This window comes from Vicugna pacos, chromosome 8 (genome assembly GCF_048564905.1).
Source record: "Vicugna pacos chromosome 8, VicPac4, whole genome shotgun sequence".
NCBI classification, from domain to species: Eukaryota; Metazoa; Chordata; class Mammalia; order Artiodactyla; family Camelidae; genus Vicugna; species Vicugna pacos.
The window spans coordinates 69,993,963-70,002,520 of NC_132994.1; the positions used below are offsets into that span (position 1 = coordinate 69,993,963).

Consider the following 8,558-nt stretch of genomic DNA (forward strand, 5'->3'; position numbering starts at 1 on the left):
AAGAACCCAAGCAAACCAGAAATGTCAACAATACCCCGACAGCAGGAAAACCTCAGTAATGAAGCTGGCACTAGGAGGTCTGCCACTGTGCTGGAGAGGGTGGAGGTGGGGCACCTACTCTCAGATACTATCCCCGTGTTCCAGCGCTCCTCCCACCAGGCCATCAATGCTTCCAGCAGCCCTGGGAGGGAGTGTTGGGTCCAGCCAGAGCTCTCAGTTGCAAACAGCAGAAACCAACATGGGCTAATTCAAGCAGAAACAGGCTTTATCAGAAGGATATCAAGTGGCTCACAGAATTAGCAGGAGGAAAACCAGGCTCAGCAATAGGACAGGGACCACAGTAGGGTGGTAGCTGAGAACACAACAGCTGTGCCCCCAGACCAGTCCCCACCCAGACCTTCCTGCCAGAATTGTGCCAAGGCCTTAGCCTGAGAGGACTGTGGACACTGTGTGCCCCTCCATGTGGCTCTCCTCTGACATCCTGTGGCTCTCCTGTCCACAGGGCTCATGTGGTTCAACAGATGGTGGATGGTGAGGGGACACACTATGAGCGAAGTAGGGCCAGAAGGAATTCTTTCTCTGCTGATGCTTCAGATAGCTCCCCAGGTTAAGAAGGATTCTGAGGTTGCTGGGGCTTCGCTGGGAGGGCAGTGTGGGTGGTAATGGGGGCTCAAAGGTGCTCCTCCAGGGGGCTCAGGACTCACAGTAGGTGCAGAGTACATGGATGACAGAAAAATGGAGTCCCCTATTTTGGGGAGAGATGTTTGAGAGTCTTAAACACTAGAGCTCTGACATGGTCTAAGGACAGAGGGACAGACAGGTGTTGGACTGTCGTGTGGACGGGGATGTTGTTTTTGACAAAATGAAGCAAACATTCAGGCAGTCATTAGAGCGCTGTGACAGGCCTGTCACTTGCGTTCCCTGACAGCTTTGCCAGCTTCTAATTGTCCTGCCCCTGCAGTTACCCCTGGGTGCGAGCTGGTCCCCCAGCCAAGCCTTCCCAGCCGCAGACTAAGTGAGGAAACGAGAGCTCCAATTTTCAACGTGCCTCTAAGACTGATCAAAGCAATTAGAGGTTTCCGGAATTGCCTGGAGAAGAGAAGGCCAGCCAGCTGAGGATGAGGACCAGGGAGGTGCGGAGGGCGCGGGCTGTTATGGCAGTGAGGGACACGGAAGAAAGGGCAACGGCCTCAGCCCCGAGGATAGGGGAGGCAGGAAAAAGCCCTTCCTGCCGGGGGTCCTGGGAGGGAGCCACTGCTCCGGAGCCAGTGGGGTCGCAGATGGAGACCCCAGTCCTGAGCCAGCAAGCTCCCTCCGCCCCTGGCTGTTCAAGGCCGACGCAGCGCCCCTTCGGGCCTTCAGCTGCTTGAGTCTGGGAAGCCCTTGGGGCCCTGATCATCCTCGCTGCTCAGAGCACCCCCTGCAGGGGGCGGGGGACAGGGGACTCCTTAGGGGCGTGGGCTAGGGGAGGGGCAGGGCGAGGCAAGGCGTTAAAACCTGCACTTCCTCCCTTTTCAGAACTGGGACTGATACAATCTCATGTTTGAAATCAAAGCAAAGAGGAACCTGTTTTAGAGGCAAAGAAGAGAGAGCTCAGAGGAGAGGCCAAAGCCCTGAACACGGGGGACATATGGCATTTGTCAATCAAACGCAGAGCAATCTTCAAAAAGCCATTAGAAGGCAGCCCCATGCCGGCCCGCGATGTGTGTCACCTGCCGGCGCCTCTGTCCCGCAGGCCCCGCAGACGCCGCGGTTCGGGGACTAATTAGCCTTCTAGAGGGCGATCAAGGGCCCTCCGCTGGAACTTTGTTAGGAACTGAGCCCTTAGATGGCTTCAAATGGACGCCACCCGACGTGGGCAAAAGCCGGCCAGGCGGGGGGCTCTGTTGCCAGACGGCCAGGCTGCCTCCTCCACGGGGGCCGCCACCGCCTCTCCCGGTGGCTTTTCCGCCCCCGTCTCTCACAACGTTCCTCTCAACGTTCACCCCTGATTCTCCGCCACGTCATCCAGCCGTGCATTTGTATCAGGCTTAGGAGCTCCACCGGGGCAAGTTGGGGGCCTGCGTGCTCCCTGCAACCTTTAGAGCACAAGCCGCTCATGTGGCCAAATGCACCAGTTCTGTCCCCGCTGAACTGACCCTAGAGGAGTTCCTCTGAGGAGCTTGTGACTGAAGGCAAGTTCGTGTGCCTGTTGCACCATGAGGCCAAACAAGCTAAAACACCAGTTTGCAGCAGAGAAAAGTTTATTGCAGGGCAGAGCAAGGAGGGCCGGGTGGCTCACGCCCAGGAAGACCCCAAACTCCTCCAAGGGTTTCAACAAAGCATATTTAAAGGCCAGGTAAGGCGCGGGGTTAGGGGGCAGGTCGCAGGGTACGTGATGAACTTGTGCACAATTCTGTGTTTAATGTTGAGGGAACGGGGCGTCAACACTATCAGCTTCTGGGCCTCAGAAGGTCCGGGGCCCTGCACTCTGGATCATCAAGTAGTTCATTTCTTCCCTTTAGTGGTGGTTTTAAGCATCTGAAAAACTCAGGAAATATGCATGAGATACTGTGATCTGGGTACGTCAGAGAGGAGCTACAGCAGAGGACATGGGGCAGATGGGTCTGACGCTGGAAGGCCTGTAGGGTCCTGCTCGGTTACAAACATACTTCTTACAGGACAGATGTGTTTATCTCCTCTTATTTTCAGCATGATTTAAATTTAAGAAGAATTTTGTCCCTGAATGTTCCTTCTTTAACTGTTCTCCATATGGTCTTCATCCACCTCCCAGGATCTCATCACTTAGCGCCCACGCCCCCGTCTCCTGCCTGGGCTCAGGCCACCCTGCACCTTACCTCACAGGCCTCAGACATGCCACCTGCCCCAGGGCGGCCTTCCCTGCAGTCACCATGCCCTTCTCCCCTCTCAGAGAGAACTGGTCCTGGTTGGCCTGGAGTGTGACGCCACCGCAGGGCTCCCGAGTCCTCGGTCCTGTGTCCTTGCTACCGCCTTTGCCCCCTGTCCCTGTCCATTGCCCCATCCTCTGCCCTTGCTCTGGGCTGAGAGCTCCTGCTCACTTTTCCCAGGCAGACTGGGGGGAAGGCCCTGAGAACTGGGAGCTGGCCGGCCAGCGTCAGGAAGGGAAGGTGAGCGGTACCCAGGGACGGGAGGAGGAAACCCAAGTGGAGAGTACTTCCCACCCACTTCTCCCTGGTTAGAAAAGGGGACAGGGAACTGGGACATGGGAAAAGTAGAACTCTCAGTAGACCCAGGAACAAGAAAGTGTGGAAACATGGCAGAGACACTGCAGTGCCAGAAACTGCCCGAAAGCACCAGAGTCCATTTAGGGTCTACTTGTTACTTGAACCAGGTGCAAACTGCAGCCTGCAGGCTGCCCTTGGCCTTCAACACCATTGTCTTGTTTTGTAGGGTCTGCTGCCAGGCTGAACTTCTGGCTACAGGCCCCGGGCCACTGTGTGGATGCCAGGCACTGGGGGTCTGGACAGCCTCGACCCAGCCCCTGACCCTGAGGCTTCTGGCTAATAGGGAGTGGCAGTCAGGAAATTACCTCACGAATGCTTCTTTCCTTTACTCCCTGCGTCCTCCCTTCCATATCCAATCTCCCTTCTGTGGCCTTTTCTTAAAACAGGTTAAAAATGTAGCTACTATAGAAATTTTGAAAAATATGGGAGCATAGAGATAAAAATTTTTAAATAAAAATTACCTCTAATTCTAGCACTCAGAAATACCCACTATAATAAAGTGTTCAATTTTACAAGCAAATTTTAAAATTTATTATATCATGAGCCTTTTCATGTCATTAATTTTTCTAAAATTTGAATCTTAGTGGCTGCCTAGGGCTCCATTTATTTCACCAATCCCCTATTGTTGGACATTTATGTCTTTTCCAAATTTTCACCATCATAAAAAATGCTGCAGTGAACATCCTAGAAGATAAATCTTTGTGACTATCTCCAATTAATTCATTAAGATAAATCCCTAGGATAAATTCCTGTAAAAACAATGTGTCAAGTGGGATGACTATATTTAAAGCTATTTGGGCACATCACCAGGGTACATGCCTGGGAAATCACGTCTTTGAAAATCCCAATGGAAATGTATGAAAGGGTCCGACTCCTTGAACTTAGCCAGCACTAGCTTCCCCCCACCCCCAAATCTGATAGACAAAAAGGATCTTTTACTGTTTTGTTCTCATTTCTTTATCAACAAGACTGAACATTTAAAAAATATTTTCTCAACTCACCTATGTTTTGTCTTTTGGAGAATTTCTATTTGTATTCTTTGTTGATTCCTCCACCAGGTTATCAATCTTTTATAAGAATTGTTTCTGACCTCAGTCTCCTTATCTGCAAAAAGTATCGCTTGGACCAAATGACCTCTTGTCCCCAAGGTCATTTCAGAGAGCTCAGATCTTGCTCTGGGCTGTCACCCTCTGCTTGGCAGCCTGCCTAGTTCTCTAAACCTATTAGCATAGCTCCAGGAAAACCTGAATTTCAAATGTCTGCCTGGGTTGAGTTTCACACTTGAATAATCCAGGCAGGTAGCTCATTAGACTCACAGGTCTGAGTGGGAGCCAGTCCCCCTAAGGAAAGTGTCCAGGCTGGGGTGTGTGCATTTCACACCAGGAACTGGGTGCGGGCAGTTCTAACTGCAGAAGTGCCTGATGGGGGCCAACCTCCCCCACTTATTGGCTGAGGAAATAATGATCTGTCCACACAAGGGACTTGGATGTAGATGTAACTTTTGTGACATGGAAGATTTTTTTTACATAAGAAAAATAGATTCCAGAGCAAGGGAAGCCCTTTCGTACATGCTCACGTGCGTATAAACCCACACACAGAGTGTGATCGGAAGCATAATCTGCAAAATGTGAACCATGTTCATCTCTAGCTGGTAGGATTACCAATTTTTATTTGGTTCTTTTTAATTTGTACTTTTCGGCACAAATATGACTGTCGTTCACCTAGTGACACCACTCCTGTCTCTGCCTTCCTTTCAGACATTGCCTACAAGTGAACGCTGAGGCAGCTGCCACCAAAGTCACGTCCCCGGGGCCAGTGTGTCATCAGCTTCAGGCGGCTCTGGGTGGAACCTCATTGCTCCGTCTGCCGGGTCCTGTCAGGCCGTGTCGGCCCTGGAAAGCTGCTCCCGTAAGTGGAATGCGGTTTCTTCAGGAGGAATGTTCTCCCACTGGGCATTTGTGGCTCTCGGGCCTGGGGCCACAACCTCCTGAAATACGGGTTCTCAGGGGCATGGGAGCAGAATTCAGTGCCCTGTTTTTCAAACTTCACTCCAGGGCCAACAGAAAAACATGGCCCAGGAATTTACTACTTACTGCCTGGCAGAGTCCCGCCTCCCCTGCCGCGCCCCACACACGCACGTGCACCTCTGCTCATGTCTCTGGGCAGCCCAAGGGGACCTCTCAGGCCTGGGGTCTCTTGCTGGCTCTCCCAGGCCCGTGTTTTCGGAGGATCTAAAACAGCTATTTTGTTGGGACTGGCGAAGCCAAGGCTGCAGCCGGGTAAGGGAGGCGCGCTGCTAGTGAAAGAGGAAAATCTAGAAACTCCTGCAATACTGTCTATCGTCCTGCACGCCCAGAACCGGGGAAGTGGGCCGGCGAACACACACTAGCTTACACTGCCTTTAGCTGAAGATGTGTGGATCAAGCGCCTTTGTAACAACGCACATCAGGGCTCACAGGTGCTGGCCGGCTCAGGGCTGGCCACCGCTGCCTGGAGGCCACTCCCCGGGCCCAGGTCCTGCTGCAGCCCAGCCCCGCTGCCTCCGTCCCCAGATGAGCCCAGATGAGTAGGACCTGGGGTGGGATGCCTCAGGTTAGGCTCTGGATCAGAGCAGATAAATGCCCCTTCTAGACACCGAGAGGCATGTCCCCAAATTTCAGAGTGTGAGGAGGGGCTGGGGGAGCAGGAGAGCCGGGGGCTCCAGGGAAGGGCCTGGGCCAGGGCATAGAGGGTAGACTCCTTTCAGAGTGACAGGTAATTTTACAAACACACATTATCATCAAGGTTCAGAACTGTCAACGCTTGGCACTCTCGTGATGGCCCAGAGAGAGTCCTTTTTAATAATTTTTTAAATTTAAGAAAACCCAGTTTTCCAGTTTTACATGTGGATAAATTGACAGGGATGGGGGCAAGGATTCGAGTGAGAAAGACCTCAAGCAAATTAAACTTTCGCCTCCAGTGTACTTGTTTGTGAGTGGGAACTCTAATGTGGGTCTCGGATAAAAAGGGGTGATGCCTGTAGGGTCCTTTGCTTGGTGCCTGGGATGGAAGGAACCTAGTAAACAGCCACTCTCCCCTGCTGTTGCCTGTGAATGAGAACCAAGGAAAACACGAAGGGGCCCAGTGTCCAGGTCTGGCAAACAGGGCGTGACAGAGCACCTGCCAGGGCCGCCCCAGAGATCAGCCCCTGGTCTGGTGGGAGTGTGTTCAGTACGAAACAGGGAAGTTAGTCAAATAGTGAAAATGAAATGACCAAATACAGTTAAGGACTAACAGGCAAAGTGATCTGGGCATCCAAGGAGAGAGAGTCAATCATTTATTATTTATATACTTACAATGTATGTATTATATGTATTACATTTTATATACAATGCCTAGAATATAATAGACAATAGATAGACAGACAGACAGATAAATCGATAAAAGATGTCTGCTGTGAACCAGGAGCTGTCTATAGTGTGAACAAACCAACTTGGATGGTGCCCGTTGGGCACCTCAATGAAGTGGGGGAGACAATGAGCAGAAGACAAATGAAAAACAGTTACAAATGGGAACACATATTATAAAGGGAAAATACTGAGGCGACACAACAAAGGATAACGGGAGGTTCCCATGTTGGTGTATCAGAGAGGGCTTCTCTGAGGCGGTGACATAAGTCAAGCCCAGAGGGTGCCATGATGGGAAAACTGGGGGGTGGTGTCTGTGGGAGCGCCTCGAGGTGGGAAGATCGTGGCTTTGGAAGGACGACCAAAGCCTCGTGGAGAGGGCCGGAGAGAGTGGAATAAAATGGGAAGGACACCGGGAGTCAGGAAGGAGTCTGTTCCTGGTTCATTGGACCAAGGGAGCTTCTTCCAGGATGCGGCATTGGTGAAGGGGTCCAAGGACGAGGCAGGAGGCAGTCCCGAGGGTGTGGGCAGGAGGACACCAGTCAGAGACCACAAGGCGAGAGCTGGAGAGGGGCCAGGAACGAGGCTGGAGAGGCCGTGGGTGTCACTGAGAAGAGCATCCCCCCTCAGGGACCCACGAGCCCTGGGGATCCAGACAGAGACCTTGGGCAAAGGGGTCAGAGGGCCACATCGGGGAATTTCACTTGTCCGCTGTTTTTTATTTGTAGCTGCTCTTTTTTCTAGGGTTGCCACAGCAGGGGACAGGGAATCAGAAGGCTGGTGCTAAGACCGCGGGGGCCTCACTGCCCTGCATCTCCTCCAGGGCACAAAGCAGCCAAGACCCATCCCACCCGCGTCTGCCTCACAGGGACTCGGGGGTCAAATGAGACCAAGTGCAAGTGCTCCAAGGTTTCACAGAGTTTCTAGCAAGGCCCTCGCTCATCAGGCTCCCTGAGCCGAGCTACTAGAAACAGGAGGCGCTGTCAGGGCTGCAGTGTTGAGGGGCTGTCCCCACGCCAGCACTGACTGCCTGGGTCTCTGTGTGTCTGCCTCAAACCAAGGCACAGGCGCTTGCCCCAGACAGTGTTCTGTTTTTCAGGAGATGCTGCCTCCTGATGAGGATCTCCCCCTTATCTTCCTTCTCTTAACTCCTCCTACCTTTCCGCATCACAGCTCCTGGGCTCCCTGCACACCACCCCTCTCCTTCCCCAGTGCACATCTCCTTTGGGTGTGTGGGCAGTTATCTGCACATTTAACTCCAGCTCTTCTTAACATCCATTCCCACAGCCCTTTCTTCCTGCCTCCCTGGGCCAGCTCACCCATTTGTCTGGTCTCCATGGCGACAGGCACCTCTGATGGAGGCACAGTTCCTTATGAGGTCATACCTGCTGCCTCTGGTCACCTCCCTGCCTTCACACACCCACTTCTCACAGACAGCCTCCTTTTCTCCCAAATCACCCATGTACACCTAAGGTCTGGTTTCATCTCCTAAGATTCCTTTCCCTGCAATTCTCATTTTCTGCCCAGTTTTAGTGTCTCTAAGATGGTTTACTGGAAGATTCGCTGATCTGCTCTGAACCCTAGTCTCTTGACAGTGGGGATTGGGGGTGGCCGGGGGTGTTGCTGTGCTGGGCAGGGTTGTGGACACCATGTCCTGACGGGAGGGCGATGCTGCTCTGTGCACTGTTGGGAAGCGTGTGGGCTGTGGTGTCAGCTGAGCCGGGTTGGAATCTCCAAGCAGCCACTTGCTAGATATGTTCAGTAAATAATTCCTGGGAACCTACTGCGATGCAGGCCCTGGGAATATATTGCTGGACCATACAGTCTCTTCATGTAGCCTTTGGGCTGATGGGAATTGGTTTGCCACATTTAGCAAATAAATATGCAAAATCTCCAGGTAAATTTGAGTTTCAGATAAATGATAAAT

General features: G+C 52.4%; 1 long non-coding RNA gene across 1 annotated transcript; it reads right to left on the minus strand.

Moving 5' to 3' along the window:
• Positions 1 to 6,781: 6,781 nt before the first annotated feature.
• Positions 6,782 to 8,163, minus strand: LOC140697771 (uncharacterized). The gene is made up of 2 exons (XR_012075096.1): positions 7,790 to 8,163; positions 6,782 to 7,294 (listed from the first exon to the last, which is right to left on the minus strand). It is a non-coding gene; the product is annotated as an uncharacterized lncRNA (long non-coding RNA).
• Positions 8,164 to 8,558: the final 395 nt, after the last annotated feature.